At 42.2% G+C, this 23,857-nt stretch overlaps 1 protein-coding gene across 1 annotated transcript in view; it reads left to right on the top strand.

Annotated features, from left to right (window-relative positions):
• sox5 (SRY-box transcription factor 5) overlaps positions 1-23,857 on the top strand; it is a 240,364-nt gene that overhangs the window by 67,719 nt on the left and 148,788 nt on the right. Inside the window, exon 2 of the mRNA XM_061714126.1 lies at positions 11,789-11,862. The gene's annotated coding sequence lies outside the window, so the exon portion shown is untranslated. The remainder of the gene's footprint in view (positions 1-11,788; positions 11,863-23,857) is intronic.

Genomic DNA, 23,857 nt, shown 5'->3' with positions numbered 1-23,857 from the left:
ATGCAAAGATGATTCCATCTTTACATAATCATCATTTTTCCCAATTGTTTGAGACTTACATGGACCATCATGATGTCTCGTAAAATACATTTTGATTTAGTTACCTGCTCCATAATGCATCTACCAAGTGGATGACAGTATCTTAGATGAAGCTGTTCCCTACAACAGATTTGTAGTTTTGTCCATATTTACAACTTGGTTCAAAGAGCAGTGTTGGTCTTTATAACTGTATGATAAGGTAATATTTTGGTATTAAATCTTACAAAATTAAATAGATCAATAATTCTATATATCTATATGTTTATCTACTCTATTCTATTCATCTATTTATGGGTGTGGACTTTTGATTGGTTGATAGCTTGGCCAATGGAGAGCGGTTACTTCCTTGAGGTCACTTCCTCATTACTTGGTGCTCAGTAATTCGCAACATTTAAAACAGGAGCTTCCCTTGCAAATAATGATCATTATCATACCAAATTACGATCTGTTTGTAAAAATCTCAATGCAGGCCATTGTAAATGATCTCCATGGTAACTTATCCACCTCTGCTATCCTTACAGGGACTCGAGGCTAAGTTCAGCTCAGATAGATGACCCATCCCAGCTTGAATCCCTTATTTTGGTTTTGTGCAAGAGCCCGCTGGCTGACAGATAGCTATTAGTTTGTTAGCCTGTTGCTTTGTTTAATCAGCTGCCGTTCACACAATACCCTCTTTCTTGGAAATCCACAGCAAAACTAAACTCGAGGCAACTCTCGAAGCAAATTCCAGAGGAGAGAAAAACAAAGGAGTTTTGCACATCTATAGGTCACACGGGGAATCCATAGTAAGAGATGGTTGGGAAAACTATTATAGTGGTTTTGCGCCCTTTTCCAGATTTTACCTTAAAGCATCTAAATAAGGCATTTTAGAGAAAAGTGACAAATTATACAAAGACAAGACAATTTGGATTAGAGGCTACTACTAATCAAATACTAATACACTAAGTAGTGAAGCATATTTTTATTTGGGATGTCTTTTTTCTTTCCCTGTAATTGTCTTCATAAGATTTCCACGGTCTCAGAGACGATCAGCTTGTCATTTTACATAACCAGACAACAGTCCTGTGATCTCCACACAATCATTTTATCAGAACCCCATTCTGTTTTGTTCTTTAGTACAAAGGTACTGTAGAAAGCAGCCCTTGGCAGGATGGTCCTGTGGTCCTCCCTCTCCATGTGCACTGTGTTAGCAGTCTTTATCTCCACCAACAATAAGGCTTTATCCCAGAATACTCTATATCTCACAATGACCCTGGAAGCTGCAGCAATCAGGGCTCCAATCAGGTTTTACACAACAAAAGAAACAAAATCGTAACTAACTTCAGCTGTATATCAGGAAACTGGTGCAATTTAGAAGACATATTATGTTTGTTTATGTTTGTTCTTTGTTTTCTAAAAGTTAACACAGTTTTCAAAAGTACTCATTAATTGTCTCTTTGGTTTGGTCAAAACTACTGAAGGACTACAGTACAAAAGCTCCCTTTTTAGCCACTTCTTTACAGCTCTGTTGAAAGCAGCTTGTTTTTAGTGGGTGGAGTCAGTCACTTCACTCAGCACCACCCCTTTTTTATTGTCATTAAAGCTTTGCACTTTCCACTGCAGAGGTACAGCAGATGCAGGATGATGTGAAACTGGGTAAAAATAAAGATCAGGAAGCTAGGTGCTTCCACTCTGTCCTGGTTTTTCACACTGAGGTGGCCACAGTGTAATAATGTTGGGTTATATCTAATGCTGTGTTCAGAAGGCAGTGTTGCATTAACACTTGATGGATGGTTCTTCTGATGTTTCTTGGTCATACCATAAACAACCAATCAAATGTCTTCCTTTGTGCTCCACAAATGAGTTGAGTACTTTGAAAATGTTCCACCCCCATTAATGATTTATTGATCAGTACTTCCTGCATAGTTGCAACTTAATTAGCTGAGGCATGTGATAGTCAAAAGTTTCCTGACTTTTAGTGGAAGCAACACTCCAAAATGAACGGAACCAAGCTCACCAACACTTGAGGTCACTCTATTGAAAGTGAACAAACAGCGACCCACAGGATGCTTCCAACACCTACGTGTCAGCATGCCAAAGGTTCCTGAGTTGGTAGGGACTCCAGACACCCTACATTCGCTCAAGCATCCTTTCCACTTTTAGCAAAAGTGGAGATCAATACCATGAAAATCATGGGTGATGGGCCTGGAAATGTGGAAACTTAAACTTTCTCAAGTAAAAACACCATGATTTTTGGCCATCTCAGGAAAAAGATGTTGGTCTTGAGCAATGTTCCCTCTAATTTTTCATGTATCTGGGCACACACGCAAGCTCCCTGAGCAAACTGAGGACGACTGTGAGCAACATCACATATGCACGCTTTATTTTTAAGTATCTCATTACACTTAAAAACAAGACTCGTCACTGGAAAAAACAACAATTTTCATCTGTTTCAAGTAAATTTTCACTTGAAATAAGTAGAAAAATCTGCCAGTGGGACAAGATTTATCTTCTCATTACAAGCAAAAAAGTCTTGTTCCACTGGTAGATTTTTCTACTTATTTTAAGTGAAAATCTACTTGAAACAGGTGAAAATTTCGACTTTTTTCTCGAAATTTTGAGAGAAAAAATCGAAATGTCGAGAAAAAAAGTTTTGAGAAAAAAGTCAAAATGTCCAGAGAAAAGTTGAGATTTTGAGAAAAAAAAGTCAAAACTTTTATGAAAAAAGTTGAAATGTCGACAAAATTTTGTTTTAATTGACCATTTTCATTTGTTTCAAGTCAATTTTCACTTGAAATAAGTAGAAAAATCTGCCAGTGGAACAAGATTTTTTTTGCTTGTAATGAGAAGATAAATCTTGTTCCACTGGCAGATTTTTCTACTTATTTCAAGTGAAAATTTACTTGAAACAGGTGGAAATTGTCAAATAAGTTATTTTTCCGGTGATGACTCTAAATGTTGAAATAGCAGTAAAACCACATTCATTGATGAAATGACATAAGGGATGGAAAGGAGGGATGGCAGTTTTACAGGGGGGATGATTTGGACCGTTTTTATTTCAGGGGGGATGATTTGGACCGTTTTTATTTCAGGGGGGGATGATTTGGACCGTTTTTATTTCAGGGGGGGGATGATTTGGACCGTTTTTATTTCAGGGGGGGGATGATTTGGACCGTTTTTATTTCAGGGGGAGGATTTGGACCGTTTTTATTTCAGGGGGGGATGATTTGGGCCGTTTATATTTCAGGGGGGGATGATTTGGACCGTTTTTATTTCAGGGGGGGATGATTTGGACTCTTTTTATTTCAGGGGGGATGATTTGGACCGTTTTTATTTCAGGGGGGGGTGCCATCTCCCCTCATCCCCCCTCAACTCCAGTACTGCTGGTAGACACAGCAATGGTATGGATAGCTTTTAGCAGAGGCTTCAGACTTTCTCGTGTCCGGGATCCCCACAGCTCCTTGTATTCCCCAAATCCTTGAACACTTCTCCTCCTCTCGACTCGCGGGACCTCCGTAAACTGATTTATGGTCCCGCGTTACACCAACGCAGAGCCTACGCCGTAGGGTACGCGGCGACGCGCATGTACGTTGCGCGTCGCCGCGTACCCTACGGCGTAGGCTCTGCGTCGATTTAGTGCGGAACCATAAATCAGGCTTTGCGAGTGAACGTCTCACGAGGGGCAGTCGCGTTGCAACGCCACTGTAGCCAAATCGCAAGGAGAGAGCAGAGAACTGAGCTCATGAGAAGTCCCGGTATGCCAGAGGCTAATATTGAGAAGTGGGGGTACCAGCGCGTACCGGCCCACTTGAAGCACTGCGCTGGATAGACTTTCTTGTGCGCTGAGAATATGCGGTCAGTGCGCGATTGCGCACGCGCGCAGCTTAGAGGGAACATTGGTCTTGAGAGAATTGTGGAAATGTCCGTTATAGCTGGTTCAGATTGGCTGCTTCACATATAATGTGAGTGATGCCACAACCACAGTCACACTGGTCTTACAACCAAAGATTGCCTGATTTAATTTTCTGATCGTGCCTGAAATCCCACGACCCGGTCTACTGACTCACCAATCAAAAATGTTTAAATGACATTGATATTAACTGATGTCCCGGGCCCAGGGTAGGGGGGGGCCCAGAACTGAAAAAAAAAAAAAAAAAAAAATTTAATTCTCATTTAATTATGGAATCATTTTTCAAAATGTTTCAAAATATGCCTATTTTTGGAAAAAATATGTAGTATTTGAGTTACATAAAAGCTTGTTATTTGTTTTCTTCCTAATTGTCCTTGTGGTCAAGAACCCCCAACACAAAAATGGTTTGGCTGCTGATCAAAATTTGATGTTATCATTTAATTCAACCATTAGAATGGTCAAAATGTCCGGTCAGCACAAGTCCGGTGCTCAGAAAAGAAGAGAAAAAGAGAAGAAGAAAATAGAGGTCTCCCTCATAGATTCTCTACACAAATATTTTAAAAAGGTGGTGACGGTGAAGCTGGAATTAATAAAGTCAGCGTAGAGCAAGGTAAGAAACAGCGCAGCCAACGTTTACCAACCTTGTAACTTAACCTAACTGGCTATCTCTAATGTTAACGTCCATTAGCTTGTATAAAAACCTGAAGAGCAGAGGGAAAGGAGAGGAAGAGGAGAGATCCGTGCGCAGGGGGGCCCATCTTAGATTATTTTGTCCGGGGCCCCGGCAGGACTGTCAGCTGCCCTGATCGCACCTAATAACTGTCACGTTCTGACTTTGTAAAACTGACATCTCCTGAATCAAGAATGCATTGTCCTTCCATAGTTCTTTTTTAAAGTATTTTCACATATCAGAGTGACTACAGAGCAGTTCATTTTACTTTTTGTTTATTTACCACAGCTTATGCTTATGATGCAACCTAGCCTAGCCTATCGTAGCCTTCGAGAGAAGGGCGCGTCATCGGACAGTCTGTACACCGTTCTCGACGTCTTACCCGAGATTAAGAAGATCCAAGTCGTACAGTGTGAGATGTAAGGATTTTATAAGACTGCAAATATCATGCAGTCTGCAGAATACATAACAGAGTTGTCTGGAAGACCCCTTACTTATGCTGCCAACAAGAGAGAGACCTTTATTCTGGGCAGGAAGACACAAGAGGTCCTCTAGTTTCGGTGGCTAAAGTCAGAGATGCTAGCCGTAATAAATGTATTCAAAAGGCAACGATCATTCAGTTTCAACCTGGACACATTTCCGTCTGGGAAGATCGGGAAGTCACTAAACAAACTGCTCTCCATACCATTTCACTATCGTGACTTCCAACGGAAACACCGAAGTCGATCCTCAAACTATTGTGCCGTCATAAACAGGAAGAAATCCATCCTAATTCCCGCCTCTGACATTAACACGGTGCAGCTCTGCAGAACTCACCTCGTCCAGTTTGATTAAACGGTACGACTCAACAACAAAAGCAGCTCTATGTTTGCATCAGTATTAGAAGTTAGAGGAACACGATGTGGTGTTTGATCACAAGAAGCCTTTGACCGTGTGAGATGCTGTGCACATAGAGAACTGCGAGCATTGATTTTATTGTTGTGTGTGTGGAACATAAAACTACAGAGACCCATTCAGCCTCTCCTTTCTCTCTCCTGCCATCAGGAGATAGCTGAGACATTGAACTGTGGCAACAAAAGCAGATTTCCATCAGGCAGAGTTTCTCGGAGAGAAGGGTATTGTGTTGAAAGGGCCTTAATGGAAGCACAGCTTAGAGCTTTATTCACACTAACTGTACTCTCAGGTCAGCAGAAGCACAAATGTGTACGCTCACTTTTCCCACATAATACAAAACACACCTTGTTCTTTTGCTCTTAAGTCTTCACTCTTGCTTTTATGTTTTTTTTTAAGTGATAGAGATAAGTTTGTGACTACATAGTTGCTCTGTGATAAAGCACTTAAAACACTTTGTGCTCATCTCAAACTGACATCATATGTATGACAGGGCTTTCTTGAAAGGAAAGTACTAACTTTTAAACATTCAGAACTCTGTTGCCCATGATGAACCAATCTGAATCAACCCCCAGATACATGAAAATGATACATTATGATAAAAAGAAGAAAGTATCTTTAGTATCTCATCGCTATGTTGATATGTTTTACAACAGCTTCTTTTGGCTGAGTCACATGGGTAATACAACGCTACAACGCTTCATCGATGCATTAAACTCGCCTCGAGACGCGCTGAATGGTTGAGATGACACCACTCAGAGGTTGTACTGGAAAAGAAGAAAGTTGTTCACCGATAAATCTGTCAAAAACTGACTAGTCTCTAATGGATATGAGTTTAACTCAAAGTCAGGCTTGTTTCATAAAGATCAGCTCTTATGAAAGAACTCAGATGCAACATAAACGGACATCTTCTTGTCAGACGTGGAACAGAGGCTGCTTGTTCCTCACGTCCATTCATGGTGCATCACATCATCTCAGCTTCTCTTTGATCTTAATGAACAAAATGGTTTAATCTGGAGGTTTAAGCTTTCAAATCTGTGTTTTATTTCATATGCATAAGATACGTCAGAAGAAAACCCGTTCTAGTGGGTACTGACACTTCTGTCAGGGACAGTCATAAACCCGAAGTCTTAAGGAGGCTGTTCTCACAAAATGTTACGTTTTAGGACTAAATGTGGGTTTTTAAACTGTTCCTGTTCAGAAATTGCAGCAATTAAACCCAACCCCTTTACGAAGAGTCAATTAGTGAGCTCATCATGCACCCATCTTCTGTCCTGAAGACAGAAGTTTTAACTCTTTCTGCTTCAGCAGTGAATAATAAGTCTCCACATTTTCTTCAGTTGGTCCCATGTAGGCCTGTGTTGAAAAAATCAATTTTCCGATACTAAATCGATTATCATATTAATTCCTAAAAATCGATTCGTATGTCTAAAGATCGATTTTTTTTTTTCACACATGCGCTGTTGAGCTGTTGCAATTTCGCCCTTTAAATGGATATTGAAAGGCATATTTGAGTTATTTATTTCTTAGTTATTTATTTCATATAAATAACTTTTGGAATTTTTTTGTTTATGCCCAAAAAAGGAATTTTTTGTTGGACACAAGAATAACTAGTACCATGTTTTTGCCTTTAAATATGTTTAAAAGTATGGAAACATTAAAGTTTTCAGTTATAATTGCATAAATTGTCTATATTTCATTGCTTTATATAGTTTCTTGGGGATAAATTTGCATAAAATGCTGAAAACCAAATTCTCAAAAAATTAAAAACCGAAAAACACAGAAAAAGGAAAAAATAAAAATGGAATGTGGTAAAAAATAAAACCAATTTCATACTGCCCTGGATCTGTTTGGTAATTCTGCCCCACACGATGTTTCTGAAAGCAGTTCTATCAGCATTCTGGGAGGTGATTGGTCCTTACAGCATCATTAGCTGCCAATACTTGCTGTTTAATCTCAATATAATACTAGTATTAATATGTTGCATAACTACAGTCATATCATTCATGCAACAGCTCAAAAAACAGTTTTAATAACACTAACCCAAATCAATATCGGATCGAATCTAATCGGATCGTATTAAATCCTGATAATCGATTCTGAATCTTAAGAATCGGAATCGAATCGATTCTTGACAGTTGAATCGATCCCCAGCCCTAATCCCATGGTAGTGACCCTTCTTGTTGAAGTTACTGATATATTAGCAGCAGATTATTCTGGCTATCTAATTAATGTGAGAAGTGCCAGCTCTCTAGCCCCCCCTACAGGCGCAGTGGCCGTCTCCCACACCATTGGATATCGTTTCATTGTTTGGGCACAGAAATGAAGTGGAAAAATTAGTGGTAACTCTTCTTCTCCTTCAAAAATGTGTGTGCGTATGTCTACCTGTGTGTTGGGCGGAGGGGGGAGTGACGTAATCATTACTAATTGTTTCACTAATGATTTGAAATTTATTACAGATGGTACCCTAAGAATCAGAAATGCCAACCATGTAAGACAGACTTTGTGTGTGTGGGTCATTCATACGCCTCCTTAAATATGATATGATGTAGTTTAAAGTTTAAAGTCCCTCAAAAAACACTCCTGAACCAGATCGGGTCTCATAAAAATCTTACAGAAGCCAACTTAAATCAAAATCCTAAAAGCAAACATCACAGATACAGAAGTTTTCATTGTTCTACTGTTTTTGGCAGCACGGTAGGAAAATCATTCTGGACAAGAAATGTTGTGTTTGAATAGGAAATAAAACCTGTGCACTCTGATCCTGGTGTCACACGAGCAGGAGTCACGTCAGAGGATCAGTTGATTCTCATTTTGAACAGTAGTAAAGTAAACTATTTGCAACGTCAAGTGCAATCACGGTGTCTTTGCCGGAGAACAAAGTCACACTTCCTCTGTGAGCGAGCCCATCTGTTCTTTGTTGCGGCTGCCAATCCAACTGTGCGTGCACGCCCGTGCGCGTCAGCCCTTCCCAGGCGATCCAGCTCTCATCTGGAGGCGACCTTCTCCATGTTTTCTTTTAGACTTTTTGAGCTATGGAGGCCTCCAATCGACCACCGTGTCCTGTCTCGCTCTCCACTATTTTTATTTTGCTCATCGCTGCGTCGCTTCAATGCCGTTCTTCATCTCGTTTACCTTTTTCCACCTTGACGACAGCGATTTCAATACAAACTCACCTAAATGCAGTATTGGTTAGCTGAGTGTACAAAAGTATTTCTCCACTGGCTGCTTTGAAATGTTTTGTCCCAACCCTCTCCGCGTCTCTGACGAGTCCCCAAGCACCGCCAGTCTTTACAGAAACTGTATGCAGTTATTACAGGAACATAGGTGTACAATCGCTGTTCCATACAAGTTTCCCTACATGGTGTTATCTAAATAATATCTGTACATTAATTCTTCTATAAAGCGTCTCTTAAAATGTTTAAAAGTGAGTCTCTATTCTTGTTCATCCAGCTCTAGGTGATTCTAATAAAACGATCTGCTCATGTTCTGTCACAGATCTTTTTCAACATTTTTATGTTTTGTTTATGCTGGTTGAGATGCTGTGCTGCTTTAAGAGATTTATTCTCATTATTCTGCAGATTCTAAACATTTCTAATCAGGGTGGGGTTTACCAAAACCCACATAATGGCTGGGATAAGATCCCAAATCTAGATGGGAGGCAGAGGAGGGGAGCCGGAACAAAACGGAGCACAATTTAAACTGCAAGGAGGACGCAGTTTAAATAGTTTCTTATTAACATCATCATGAGAGATGAGAGATCAGTAGCCTGGACTGCTGATTTCAGACTGTCTGGTCAGAAAGAGACTCCAGATACTGTGAAGGAACATCTCCACAACCCATATGATGAATATCCAGCTGAAAGTCTCCATCCTACTTCACCTGTGGCTGCTACACATGATGCTATGAACTCCGTTGTTGCCAGACTCTGAACTCGACACCCACGCCCACTGATACTTGAACCACACACACCCCTAGCTTGGGCTGGAGTGGTAGTCTAGTGGCTACAGAGGGGGGCTTGGGTCTGGAGGAGCCCAGAATGGCAACCAAGATAAACCAACTTGGGCCCTTGAGCAAGGCCTTAACCCTAATTGCTCCCCGGGCGAAATGGTGTGTTTGTTCTCTCAGATGTAAGTCGCTTTGGATAAAAGCGTCTGCTAAATGACAGTAGTAGTAGTAGTGGCTTTGATTGTTCTTTTTCACATTCATCTAGTCTGTACCGGTTTGGTTTCCATCTGGGAAGTTGTGAAGCATGAGTCGAGGAATGTCACGCTGGATGTTTTTCTTGGCACTTGAGGATGTTTTTTTTATCTTCTGAGAAGCTCCTTCAGCTCTGAGTGACTGGTCAAGTTTATAAACTTCAGTTGAGCCGTTCATTCTTGTAAGTTATCAAATTCACTGCAAAGTCCCTGCGTGACCCGTCCCTGCCTGACCCGTCCCTGACTGACCCGTCCCTGCCTGACCCGTCCCTGCCTGACCCGTCCCTCCTGGGGGTCATGACAGCCTTCTGTTACCTGTCCAGCCCTGTACACGGATTTCATTTGTATTGTCTACTGAAACATATATTAGATGATAAAAGCCATCATATTTCACATCAAAATAATCTGTCCTGCTCTGTGCATCCTCTGAATCCCCGCTTATTTAAAGACCTCAGTCCTAAAGACCTCTCTGCTTGTAAACGAGAGGATGAGCGAGCAGGCCTCCCGCGGATCAGCCGCCGACCGACTCTAAAAGTTTTAACTTCCTTGTTAGGAGACATGTCCAATCTCCAGAGCACACCGACAATCAAGCGGGCACGCACGCGAGCACATGCCGCCCTTATGTTTTCGACACGAAGTGCAGACGAGCGTTGCTAAAAGTGTTGTCGCCAAATCGCATCCCTCAGCGTTGCCCCGGAAAAAGACTACACGGCGGCTCGTCCCAAATCTGATTGGTGTTATTTGTAAGTCAGCCTAAATCTCGGAGAAGCTGCACACATGAACGGAGCAGGGTTTACTAATCCATTTGTAAGGCAAACAGGCAGGGGAAGGCTTGCCAAGTGTTGTAATCACAACTAAAGATGATGAGCCCACTCCCATCCCCTACACTCCTCTACACTGCTGCATTCGTGTGTGTGTGTGTTTTTGCATGTTTGTCCTACATCGCCTCCTTTGCAAAAACTGTGACAAGAAAAGGGAGAGAAATGAATCAGTATCAAGTGGATAATCTACAAAAGTACACTATATGATTTTTCCACCTTATGCAAGTCCCCCGCTCATTCATCTGCCGATACCACGCAATCTGTCAGAACAACAAACCAGGGATGCCACTTTTGAAAAGGCAGTAATTGTAAGCAGGTTGGGGAATAAATTAGAATGATGACAAAATAAAGAGATAAATCCAGCTTAAGAGAGATGTACGCCACTGTTCATTTGATTTCAGCTTTTCTCTCTATCCTGCTCTTTCTCCCTCCCTCATTCCTGATCTTTTTTAGCGGGGTGGAAAAATGGATTTTTGTCAGCGATTTGGCCCTGAAATAGCTTATTGTCTAAAGCAGCCTCTGTGCGGGTACAACGTGAACATCACATGTGTGCGTGTGTGTGTGTGTGTGTGTGTGTGTGTGTGTGTGTGTGTGTGTGTGTGACAGAGAGAGAGCACACTCGCCTGTTTCCATGGGGAGTAATGGCAGTGGAAGTGTGTATTGGCTCTGCTGGCACAATACGCCACTGTGCTCATTGGTTTAGGCTGGTGTGTGTGTGAGTGTGTGTGTGTTTACACTGTGTGTGTATGCAGTTGTATAGAGTCTCTTGTTGATATTTATAGATGGAAGAATTCTGGTGTAAAAGGGGTAAAGGGTGGGAGGAATGTAGGGAGCGAGGGGGGGAGGGTCAGGGAGAGGAAAGGGAGTAGGACGGAGGGAAGGACGAAAGGCAGCCTTCACCCAGCAAATATGACTTTGGCACCCCAACTTCTTTGAATCCTTTGTCCCTCTTTATTTACTGCCTTCACCTTGTCGATTATCTCCCGCCACTTTTTGTTCAAGAAATAAAGAAGAAGAATTAAAAAATGTTGGCCTGTAAATAACAGAACATTTGCAAATACTTCTGCAAATAGTTCACCAAAGTTAAGCGTTGAAAAATCTTTTCCGTTGTGTTAAAAACTTTGTGGTATTTTTTCATTTTTAAGGTGGACTTTGATTTAATCCTTTGGACTCCGACTCGGACTCTACTTCAGCTCTGATATTTCTAATTGGACAAAAGTGCACATGTAGTTTTTAGTTGCATTTAGATGCATTTCTTCTTGTTTTTGTCCTCCCTCAGGTCCAGGAGTGAAGAGCATCAGTGGAAACGGCAGCTCTGGTGATTTTTCTCTTCAAGTAGTTCCCGAGTAACTGGTAAGGCTGCAGCTTTCCTGTTTATGTGAGCGTACTCAAAAACATTCAACGTTAATCAAGAATCATTCCATCTGAGCCGGTCGCTGGAGTGTCTCCAGTCTGCTATACCTCCTTCTCTTTCGAGAGAAAACTGTCTTTTAGCTGTTGAGTGAGAACGATAAAAGTTCTTACCTATAAAAATATTTTTAAGGTCCATTTATCCTCCACTTCCGTACGTTTTACATCTATCCTTTCTAAACGTTGTTTCCCTCACTGTCCTTCATACTTCTGCACGTCATTAGCTTTCGTATGGCTGTTTAGCAGCACATCCACCAGGGGACAGTCATGAGTCGATCACTTATTAACAGACAGCAAATTTGCTGTTAATTTAAGCAAAAACCCTTTTCGATAAACATATGATATATAAAGAGAGAGAGTTGACTGCGGAGGCTGTTGGAGGACAGTGAACTCATTCATTTTCAATGTTTTATTGGCGTTATGTCGGAGGAAATGAAAACAGCGGTGTGAACGGCTCTGCTGTATGAAACCACTTCACCAAAGTCACTGCATAAATGTTGAATTCTTTAATTTAATTTTAGCCAAACTGATGATGAAAAGTCCCACTATTTGTGGATGTGACATTCTGCTTCTCTATGAACCGCCGCACAGCTTGCTAGTGAGGCTGAGTGGCTTCGTCTTTTGTTTCATCTTCTCATATTTGGTTAATGACGGAGTCACTGTGCTCAATACTGCCCCCTTGACCTCCGGTGGTATCGCTCCATTTAATCCGTAATACGAGGCATTGAGGCTCTGTAACAGAAGACGGACAAAATCAACGCAGGATGCGGTAAGAACGCTCCGTCTGAGAGTATATATGGACCTTCAGATATCTTCATGTTAGCAGGTTCTTTACATCAACTTCATCACAACATCAAGCACTTAGGGAAACCCAAGGTGAGCATGCCATATATTAAAGTGTTTGAAAACAATAAGTCGTCTAACCCAAAGTCAGGAAAAAAGTTGTTGCAAAAAGAGAAAAAGAAATAGATGAAAGACGGAGTGACTCAATAAAGGAATGAATTGAAGAAAGAATAAACTAAAAAGATTCCTGAAACTTTCTTTTCTTTTCAGACAGTAAACCCAGTGCCCTTCACGTTTCTTCTGTTTGACTTCATTTCTTTGTCATTTCTATTTTCTTCATTTCCGGATTTCAACACATTCTGCGAAAAACAGTGATCCAGTGAAGCTTTGACAGCATTGTTTCCACTTCAAAGGTGCTCTGGCATTGAGGAGGCCGAGCGACAAAACATTTCAGGTGTTATTTTGTCCTGTTTTTCCTTTTTAAAGTGGGCAACAGAACAGGGACGTCAAAGCTGCATGTTTCATTTAAAGATCCTCCGCACATGCTGCGTCGGGGGCGGATCAGGACCGCGGGCAGGCCGGCCCAGTACCCCCTACTACATCAGCCGTGCCTCGGTAATGTGTGTCCTCTTGAGGCAGGATATGTTGCTCTGAGAGTCAGTGTACCCCACAGAAGCCTAAATGACCTTTGGACCTTTGGACCTTTGCAGAGGAAACTTGTCAGTGGATGTTACTTTGTGAACGTAAATCCATATTAGTGACGGAGGTGGTAACAGCTGAGAAAAGTTTAGTTTTACACTTCCTGTTTATGCACTGAAAGTCTTAGAAATTCCTGAAATTTGTTTATAACAATATGCAGGCGTTGAAGGAGAAGCTACAAATCCCTCCCTATATTTACCTAAAGACATTTCAATGATCTGAAATATCATTCTTCCTCTTTCACATCCTGAGACCTACATCGTCCATGTACCGACTTTTCTGTAATCTATTGTTGAACTGAATGTATAAAAGCAAACTTTAAGTAACATCCATAACCCTGCATTCACAGCCAGTCATGCAGCACATGAATATAGCATCATCTAACGCCAGATAACCACAAATATTATGGAAGCACGTCTGATGATTACTACTTTGTCTCCAAGGGGCTGAGAAAATATCCAAATTGAGAATATTTTGTCATTTGTCATTTAACCTGGTTGTGTGATGTCAGTGTGGGTCTGCAGAAACGGAGAGTTAGTTATCCGATTTATATCTCTCTGGTCTCACTACCAGGTTTTTCATTTAGCCAGGCCTTCTTGTCCCGCGTTGTCGTACGTTTTTATCAAAGAAACTTTGACCGCCCATCTAAAAACTTCAGAAATGTGTTTGACTGTCCAAAGCGCTTGAACGTCGCCGCCCGGCAGTAACAAATCACAGCTCGGCCGTGATGACAAAAGGCAGTGAACGGTGGTATGTGGAGCACAAGGCCTGGGGTCAGGGGGCGACAGCGACAGCAGAAGCAGATACAAAACAAACGACCATGAGATAGCGTGATAGTGTCTGCTTGTTCTTTATCTGAGTGTGTGTGTGTGAGGAAGTCCAGACAGTCTGTGTCAAGGCAGTGTCATGATCACAGATTGCAGCTCCATTGCTGCTCTGCTAAGGAGATTTAGCTGGCAGTGGTCACACTGTCCGTGGCCTGTATGTGTCTGCTGGTGACTGTGTGTGTGCGTATGTGTGTTTGTTGCAGCCTTGTCGGATCAGCCATTGCTCTGCCCTGGAAATATTTGCATGTGCATGAGTGTGCGCGTCCTACGCTGCAGGCAGGGAAAGTCCCCGTCTTCATTGTACCAGCGAGTTGGAGGGGACACCTTGTTCATCCCTGTTTGTGTGGGTTTGTGGGAGTTCCCCGTTTGATGGAGCTGGGTTGGCATTCAGCGTCCTCTTCCCCACATGTTCATGTCTCAAGTCACTCTTTGAGTTAACTGGTTTTATGTAAGAATGATGCTCCGAAGAGGCTCCTCCATCACATCATTTCCATATCATCAGTTTCCTTGATTGTTCAATTTTATAGCAGATATAAATATTTTAACAGCCTCGTACAAAGCCGCCTTTGGTTTTTACAGCTGGATTTTACATTTATTAAAACTGTACGGGGGGGAGGGGATTTACCGCGACAGGTAAAATTATATTAGGCTACAAATGTTTGCATAATTAGGGGTGCAGTTTTATTAGTGGGTAGCTGTCACTTAGCTACTTTGCTTAACTTGTGAATAATGATCTAGCAGAGCATAATCATTCATATTGTTAAGATAATATGGCTTGTTGGGCTGTAAACTGCAACGAGAAACCACTGTGACTGGTTCTGTGTTGACCCGGAGCCACTCGGGGGTGAAGCTCAGCAGAGCAGGCTGAAGTAGCTCCTCATCCCTGTTTGAAGGCTGCTAGAGGGAGGACAACACCTTACCAGGCCGGCCACTCAGGGGAAGGTACCAGTGGACCGCGACTAGTTCTCACATATTGACAAACTATTGCACATTTGAAAGTGTGGAAGAGAAAGCAGCGTACCTGAAATGTTTGAATGCATCGGGCGTTACCAAGCAACTATTGAGCTGATGTCATCATATGCAGCATCTGTAACTGACGGATGAACTTAGACAGCATAGCTAAAATCCAGGGTGTATAGATGCTCCTTTTGAGGAGTATATCCAGAATTAGCCTCCGTATTGTTAACGAGCACTTTAATCCCTTCTCCTTTACTGTCTGTCAACACTTAATACAGCATTCCTGATTCCCCGCTGCGTCATCCGAAGAGCTCTCACTTGTCTAATTTATCTGTTAGTGTCTTCCTTCCCACTGATTTTAGATGTGGGGTCTTATTCTGAGCACTTAAAATCTCAAATAGCTGCTCTCATATTTAAAAATAACAACCAATTAAACTTTTCCACATGTAAACACATTTTGCATACATTTCCTTCAATGATCATTGTAACATTTAAATGTGTCAAACTCAAAACTACCAGCAGAAGCACCGTAAATTAGGCTGGACAGTCGTCCGGGTCCTTCCCCTCTTTGACAGGAAGAACTAGTGTGATTCCTCCAGACTGTGCTTTGATTTGCAAGGGATGGACTAATGGACACAGAGGAAACTTCCCCTGGACCCCATTAGATAGAAATGCAACCGATTAGAGAAAAGAAACATGTGACACGGATAATGGAACTTGCTGCAACATCTAATTTCCCTTCGAGGATGAATAAAGTATTGTTGGATTTAACTGAATTGTGTTTTAGAGCAGAATCACATTCCTCATCATGCTCGTTATCCCATTTATAATTATATTTTTAGTAGTACGAGATATGTGCTGAGATGATAAACACGTTTTCACCAAATGCTGCGACTGGTATGACACAACTGTCCAGGACGGGTCGCGTTAATGTGCCATCAGAAAGATAAAAAAAAAAAGGAGAAAAAAACACTTGCTATCAATTTACAAATGGGACCGATGATCTTAACAAATAATACAGGAGAGCAACATATCGTCAGCATTTGAAATTATAACATATATCATGAAAAAATGCCAAAACAATTGCTCTTTGAAGCTGTCTCCTACAAAAGAGCAGAGATGAAAGCGCTTCAGAAGATAGTAATCATGCATCTGAGAATTATGTGATTATAGCTTGAAATTGCATAAACAGCTGCTTTCTTGTTAACCTCTATTGGTATGTGACCGGGAATAGCTCCGCTATACATTTAACACAGGCGAAACGGAAGTATAAATAGAATTAATGGAGCTGTGAGATAAAGGTTAAAGACAAAATCATCCTACGCCGTGCATTTCATTGGCATGATGGTTCCCATGATCCGCAGCGCCCGAGTCAAAAGGCTTGCTCAGCTTTATCTTATAAATCTTTCTGACACAAAGGAAACATTTGTTTACTTCTTTCATGTGAAAGGAAATCTACACCCTCTGTTAATTGTTCTTAAGGAAAAAAGAAAAAATCATCTTCTTATCAGGCCATAAAATGAGTGAGACCTGAGATAAAATAAAAACAACAGCACATGATACAAAGTCATTATTTTTGGTAACAAAAACTATAGAAAAGATGCACCAACAGGGTGTGAAACACCAAGTACACACCTCAGATTAACAGCTTGTAGCACCTTAAGCAACAGTGACATGATGTAATTGTTTTCTGCGTGATTTTATCAACCTCTCGAGTCGTTTCGACAATATTTGCTGGTATTTGATCGTACACAGCCGGTGGGCTTTGGATCATTAGAGAAAGATTTCACCTCAGCCAACCTTCAGCTTCTGAAGAAATGGCCTTAGATTTGACTGCAGGACCGCTGAGTCAGCTCGCTGACTGCAGCTTGCCCAGATCATCACCCCGCCACCACCATGCTTGACAATTGGTATCAGATATTTGTGCTGAAATACTCTATGTTGTTCACTAAGAGCCAAACATTGCTAATTTGCATCTCTATGTCCAAAAGAAATTGCCCAACAAAAAAACTAAACCATGCTGCTAATTCATTTTTCTTGACTTGTCTTTTTCTAAAAGTGGTCAGTTCCAACTGCACGACCGGCAAATGTCATAACTGTTTTCCACTTGTGGAAAATCTTTCTCGCTGTTTAGCGGCTTTGGAAATGCTCTGATAACCGTCCCCGATCCGCGCACAGCAACAAGCACTTCTCAGACATCATAGCTGATGTCTTGCCTTCTTTGGCGATATGTTAATACACATCTGAGCGCTCCAGACTTGTAAACTGCCAAATTGTCTCCTTTTATTGAGGTGCTCACGTTTGCTGATTATCAGCTAATCGGGAGGATTTGATGAGCGGCACCTGGCTGCTACTTCCACTCTGAATTCCTGCAGAAACAGTAAAAGTACATCGTTTGTGACACAGCTCGCGCCCCTTTAAGGTTAGTTATTGTTAAATTAATAATGACATGGTGTAATACCACGTGTTGCGGTTGCTCTTCAGTGGTAATTGTCTCATTTTAAAACCTGTTACCATGTCCTGTAATACAGTATAAAACTTTACTATTGAAACATGGTGTGTGTTTTTTTTAAACATGGCCGTTTTATCCTCCGTGAAAAGCCGCATGTCCCTTAGAGGATCTCCCTTCTGTAAATATGCTTTTCTCGATACGTGGTTGTTAATTAGCTGTGTTCCATATCTCGCTGTGTGTTTCTTTTGCCAAACAGATCCCCCGTCCTCTCTCTCCCAGCGCTCTCCAGAGCTGTATGGGAGCTAATTGGCAGCTCGCTTGCCCGCCTCGATGGTGATCATGTAAAATGTATTGGTACTTACCGATAGACGGGGCCATCAAAACATTACGACGAGCATTATCCAGAACTGGGGCTGGCCTAACGAACATATGCCGCCCCACCCGACAGTCTCCCCCTAATTTCTAAACTCTTATTTATGTGTTTAATTTAATGTGCGAGGGAAGAATTTCCGAAATTAAATTTGGTTTTTCGTCGGAGCCTCAAGAGAGTGGCGGCGTTATAATAACATGGTAATTTTTTACACGTCTTTATGAGAAATGAGAAAATTAATTCTTTCTGACAAGCTGTAATTATTGGGCTTGGAACAGTTGCAGCTGAACAGTTTGGGCTCTGGTCGCCTGGCAGTGAGCTGAGAGGGGGTAGAGGGGGTTCAATGAGAGAGAGGGAGAGGGAGAGGGAGAGAATGGAACAACAGCGAGATAAAAAGATAGAGTTTGGAGAGGGCTGCCCAAATCACAAAGAATGGGGGAAACAGAACAAGAGGACGGGCAAGGACAGAGGGTAGGACGTGAGGTGGCGTAGGGAGGGCTGGAAGATCGGAGGTGCGAGCAGACAAAGTTGGATTAGAGCAAAGTTTTTCACAAAAGACAAAGAAAGCAGGGTGGGGGGTGTGTGGGGGGGTTGAGACAGGGAAACGATGAGAAATGACAGGACAAGGATAAGCTCAGATAAGAGCAAGGGAAGGTAAGAGCAGGGCACGAGGGGAAGGATATGGGAGGGATGAGAGTGAAAGGGCTGAAGAACATATGATGAAAAGGAGCTGAGGACAAGAGGACGGGGTGTGGAAAAAAAAGACAAAAGAGAAGAGGGCTGAGAACATAATACGAGGAGACAAGGACAGAGGAGGAGGATCCTGGGATGGAATACGAAAAGGGCAGGAAAGACGAGTCTTGATGGGAGGTGAGGATGAAAGTGGAGATGGAGGAGGAGAATATTTCTGAGTATGTGGACAGTTATGCAAGTGAAAGGTGACCTGGTAGAGAAATGGATCTGGGACGGTAGTTTCAGGCTGAGCCGTCTACAGGTGAAATGTTTCCAGCGCCGCTATCGTTACCACAAAAGCCCACAGCATGATAAACCCGCCTCCGTGCTTCACAGCAAACGCTGCACTCGCCTATTCCTCAGTCTTGTACATTTAGCTAAATAAAAACAAATGAAGAAAACACCTGAATCACAAAGAAGAAGCAGTGAGGAGAGAGAGGGATACGGTTGGTAATGAAGAGGAGAAACAGAGCACCACTGCAGAGAACGATACAAGTTGAAGGAAAGGAGGTGGAAGACATGCGCCGTTTGGAGGAGGAGTTGATGACGAAATGAAAGATTTGAAGTGGAGGGAGAGAATAAAAGCTGAAGCAGAGGAGCAGAGACTTGTACATGACGAGAGGACACAGATGGGTAGAATCGAGGGGAGGATGGAGGTTGCGAAGCAGATTTAGGAGGCAGAGCGCTGATTAGAGGAGAGCGGTGAAGGACGTAGATTATATAGAGGTGAGGAGTCACACCTCAGTGTGCCGTCAAGCCGGAGTTCCTGTCTTCTTGTCTGATGTCATCAGAGGAGACTCCTCTCCTCCTCCAGCTGCTCCTCCTGCATCAAGGTTACAACACATTAATATTCACAGCCTACAGCAGCCTGGCCTCAGTCCAGGCCTCCTGAAGAAGGCTCTGTTCCTCTCTGACACGCTAAAAGCACCTGCATCTGCATGCGCTTGCAGAGCTTCTCCCACTTTGCTTCATCAAGCAATGGCACACACGTGTGAAATAAAAACCCAGACTCACAGCTTGGTCTTCTCTCTCCCATCAAGCGCTGATCATTGATCTCAAACTGCCGTTTATCTACAGATATGAACTAAAACTGCCGTAAAAGTGCTCCTATTGCTGCTCCGTGACTCATCCGATGACCCACGACTGTAGGCGAGTGCTGTCATTCGTTTTCGCCGAGTGCCCCCGCCTTAAAAAGAGAACCAGCGCTGCTGTTTGTCCTCCTCTGCACATGCGTGTCTGCAAAAACACGAGGGGACTGAATTTTGGAGGGCGTCAAATCAAATGATGTCGCACGTGTCAAGAGTCCGAAATACACAAGTGCAGTCATCCAGATGTAAGTTAAAACCCTGAATCTGTGGACGATTAGAAATACACTGTATATCTTAAAGACATCATGTGACGGTCACAGTGTGGACGCTCGCACGAGCATGTGTTTGTGCTTTTCCTTCAAAAAAAAAAAATCCTGTTTATTCACTGAGCATGGTCCATTTTGTCCTGTGCTCTTAAATGTTTCATCGTAGCAAAGGCATGCGGGGACCCCCTAGGGATGGGGCATCTGCCCACCCGACCACATGTTGAATTATAGATGACAGCAGAGGGACGGAGTGTGTGTGTGTGTGTGTGTGTGTGTGTGTGTGTGTGTGTGTGTGTGTGTGTGTGTGTGTGTGTGTGTGTGTGTGTGTGTGTGCGTGTGCGTGTTAGCGTCACCTAGTGATTTGTCCACTCTGATCCTCTTCTATACTGGATCTACAGTTGGATATGTCACCCTTTTTTTGTTTTGTTTGTTGTGTTTTTTGTCGCCTGTGATGCCTTTTCTCTTTGTGCAAATGTTTGCATGACTTTAATTTTTCCGAATGCTGAATCAACCGTCCAGGAGACGGCGCGAGCGTTGCCAGAAATCCCACACTTGTCAGTGCCAGAACAAACCCTGCAGCGGCCCACTCTGGTTCAAATGGAGAGGATAAAACACGGCTCGTCCCGTGGATGCTCGCTGGAAATCTGCTGAATGGTGTTGGGATACGATTTAAAGCATGTTTGAGTCCGTCGCTGCCAAAACCTCCTCCAGAAACGTCCAGTCTGATTCTGCGCTGTAAGGAAGGATGGATGTGCAGGGGTCAGGAGACGCTGAGCAGAACACGAGCTTTTCATCAGAATAACCAGTTGTCCTATTTCTCAGGATTTCTGCTGCATGTTCAGTCAAGCTGCAGTGATTTAAACAGAATGCTGTCGTTACCATACAAGATGCTATTGAACATTAATAAGCTTCTTGCAGATGGAAAATGATCACAGATACAATCATCTTCCTCCACAGCTGTGAGGTAAACAGTAGAAGATAATTCAGCCAAACTCGGCAAACACAGAGGCAGGTGTGCAGCCATGTGAACACGACGACGGTAGTTTAGGATGCAGAGCTACCGTAAACATTTCAGTTAACAGACTGGAATCAAAGACTTGAGACAACATCAACACATGGCCAACCTGAGCTTTGAAGGATCCTAAATCTGTCATTGTTTAATATATTTGGACAAGAAGAAGCATTCTTGGTCGGAACTGTTACCCACCTGATCTGTAGGATCAGCTTAAGGTGCTTTAGTTGTTTTTTTTTTACAACTTACAAACTGTTAGTTGTTTAAGGTTGGATTTCAAGTAGTTTAACTTGATCATTCATCACTTTAAGGAAGAACTAAGAAGGAAGAAGAGGCCATAATGCATTGGTCTGTTTTCTGACTCTTCTGCCTTTTAATAGGATAATTGATCATTTCAGAAATTGCTGGAGATTCAATAAAAATAACTAACATGTTTAGTTTTCCTGCAATACAGTAAAACCTAAAATAATGGCCCAATTATCTGCCAGGTGTAGCAAAATATTTTTTATATTAAACGCCCATCCTAAAGTCCGGGTCAAACATTGTTTTTCTGGTGGTTTAAAATATATTCTACCGTATGCAAATAAAGCCTCCCTACCACAAACATATAACCTTAAACGAATTGGAAAGTGTGAGACTATTTAATTTTAGAGGGACCTCACTGATGACGTGTTATGAAGTTGAGCGGCTTCTGTGTTAGAGAGAAAGGCGAAAAAAAAAGGAGCCTCTAGCTCTTCACTCACCTCTTTTCCCCTCCTTTGGCACAATAAGATTTGGGTTTAATGGAGACACACAATTAATAAAGGCACGTCCCAAATAAACGGCTGTTGATTTGAGCGATCTAAGTAAATAAACGCCTTTATTTGATGTTTTACAACATAATCAGCTTTTAGTGTGGTGAGATGGCCAAGAAGAGGGCATTTGTACTGCACTCCTAGAGTTATCTGAACACAAAACTGCCCCAGGAAATTGTGTAAAAGGTTGAAAAACGAAATGTCTCCTTTTAAAAAAAACAAAATACATCCATTCTTTTCACTTGTGGCATTACCGGAGAAAAAAACAGAGGATTTTGTGTCTAATAGATAAAATGTTTCATTTTAATCACAGTCATGTTGTCGTGTGAGCAGGTAAGTGCGTTGTGCACCTGAGGTCTTGCTACCTAAGCTAATGAAAGCCTTGTCTGCTCATGCAAATATGATGGCGGTTAACCCCAATCAGAAAGGTTACTGAGTGCACATCACTTCCACATCCCCCCGAGTGCTAAGCCGGAACACAATGGTGGCCACCCCTTCCATAGACTCCAAGATAATTACTTGGAAACAGAAATGGGAGATGAGGACCCGGAGTCAGGGTCTCGAGTAGGAGTTGTTGTTGTTTTTTTTATGCAAAGCACAGGGATGGGTTACACGCGGGGTCAAGTGGAGGTGCAGTCTCCTGCCACCCTGCTCCTGTTCTACCAAAACACAAACATGACCCACCTGGAGTGGCAGGTAATTAGAGCAGGAAAGTGGTTCACTGTATGGATGCGCGGTAGGCGTGGTCTGCTGGGCGTCGCCTTAGCGACCGCATCCATATTCCATTGTTGTTTCATATTTAACCCGTTTCTTACAGATGTCTTTTTTTTTTCTTTGAGGGGACACTATCAAAAATAAATCAATTTATTATTTAACAGCAGCCCTCACACTACATCACCGCCCGCCGTGAAGCTGACATTTTCTCCTAAGTTGCCGTTAAGAAAAAACAATGAAAGAGCTTTCAAGAGCTTTTTTAGCACAACAAATCGGTTTAAAAAAAGCTGATCATTCATTACTAAGTGTAGTTACAGAATTCCCTAAAAGTTTGGGAATCTTGATACTGTAACAGCAGTCAATATAGTAAAACTGGCGGAGTCCCAATTATCCCATATATACCATATAGCAATGATGTGAGAAGAAACAGAGCAGAGTAACAGGGTTTGTCTCTTCACCATGATTCCTGCCACAGCTCGCCATGCTTGCTTATGAAAGAGTAACTTTGTCTGTTTCCTTCACCATAAATCTCCACCTATTACAGATGAACTTTACAAGAGGAAACTTAAGAACTATCAAAAGATGACTTATGCCAGATAATTTGCTCAAAAAGGCTGCAAAAGTGAAGTCCTACGATGAAATTTCGCTCCATCATGGTCAAAAGTATTAAGACTTCATTGTGAATAAAAACTCACTATTGAGGAGTAACCCGGTAAAATAAGACCTTGGACACCAATCCTGTGATGTAGTCCAGGTTTACGCCCTGTTTAAACGCATTACTCTGATCTGAATGCCGTTCTATTTGAGACATTTCCTTGGTTCCTCCTCACTGAGAGTTAAAGAGCACCTGAGGGTCTACCTGTGCAACACATCCTGCTATTTGTGATTCTGCATGGTAAGGTGTGCTCTTAATTAAAATCGAGTTATGTATAGCTTTTTACTGAAGAACACTCATCCATCAAAACGTCAGCTGCATCTTTTCCATCGCTGAAATAATGGTCACCTTAACTGCATCACGCGCTCCGACCCTGTGGGCAATTGATGTCCTGCTTAAAAGAGATCAGGCGACGACAACATTTCTGAGGTCTGGATAACAATACGGATCCCTGTTTTCTCCCTTGTCCCGCAATAAACTGTTTAAAGGCCGCCAATAGATCCTGTATTTGATCAGGGCTGAACGATTAGGTTTGCCAAGCCAAATTAGGCTCACGGATCATCAGCCTTTGTGACCCAAGTTGCCCGAA

The sequence above is a fragment of the Cololabis saira genome, chromosome 23 (assembly GCF_033807715.1).
Source record: "Cololabis saira isolate AMF1-May2022 chromosome 23, fColSai1.1, whole genome shotgun sequence".
NCBI classification, from domain to species: Eukaryota; Metazoa; Chordata; class Actinopteri; order Beloniformes; family Belonidae; genus Cololabis; species Cololabis saira.
The sequence above is the reverse complement of the archived record's forward strand: the minus strand, read 5'-3'. Positions and strand labels throughout refer to the sequence as shown.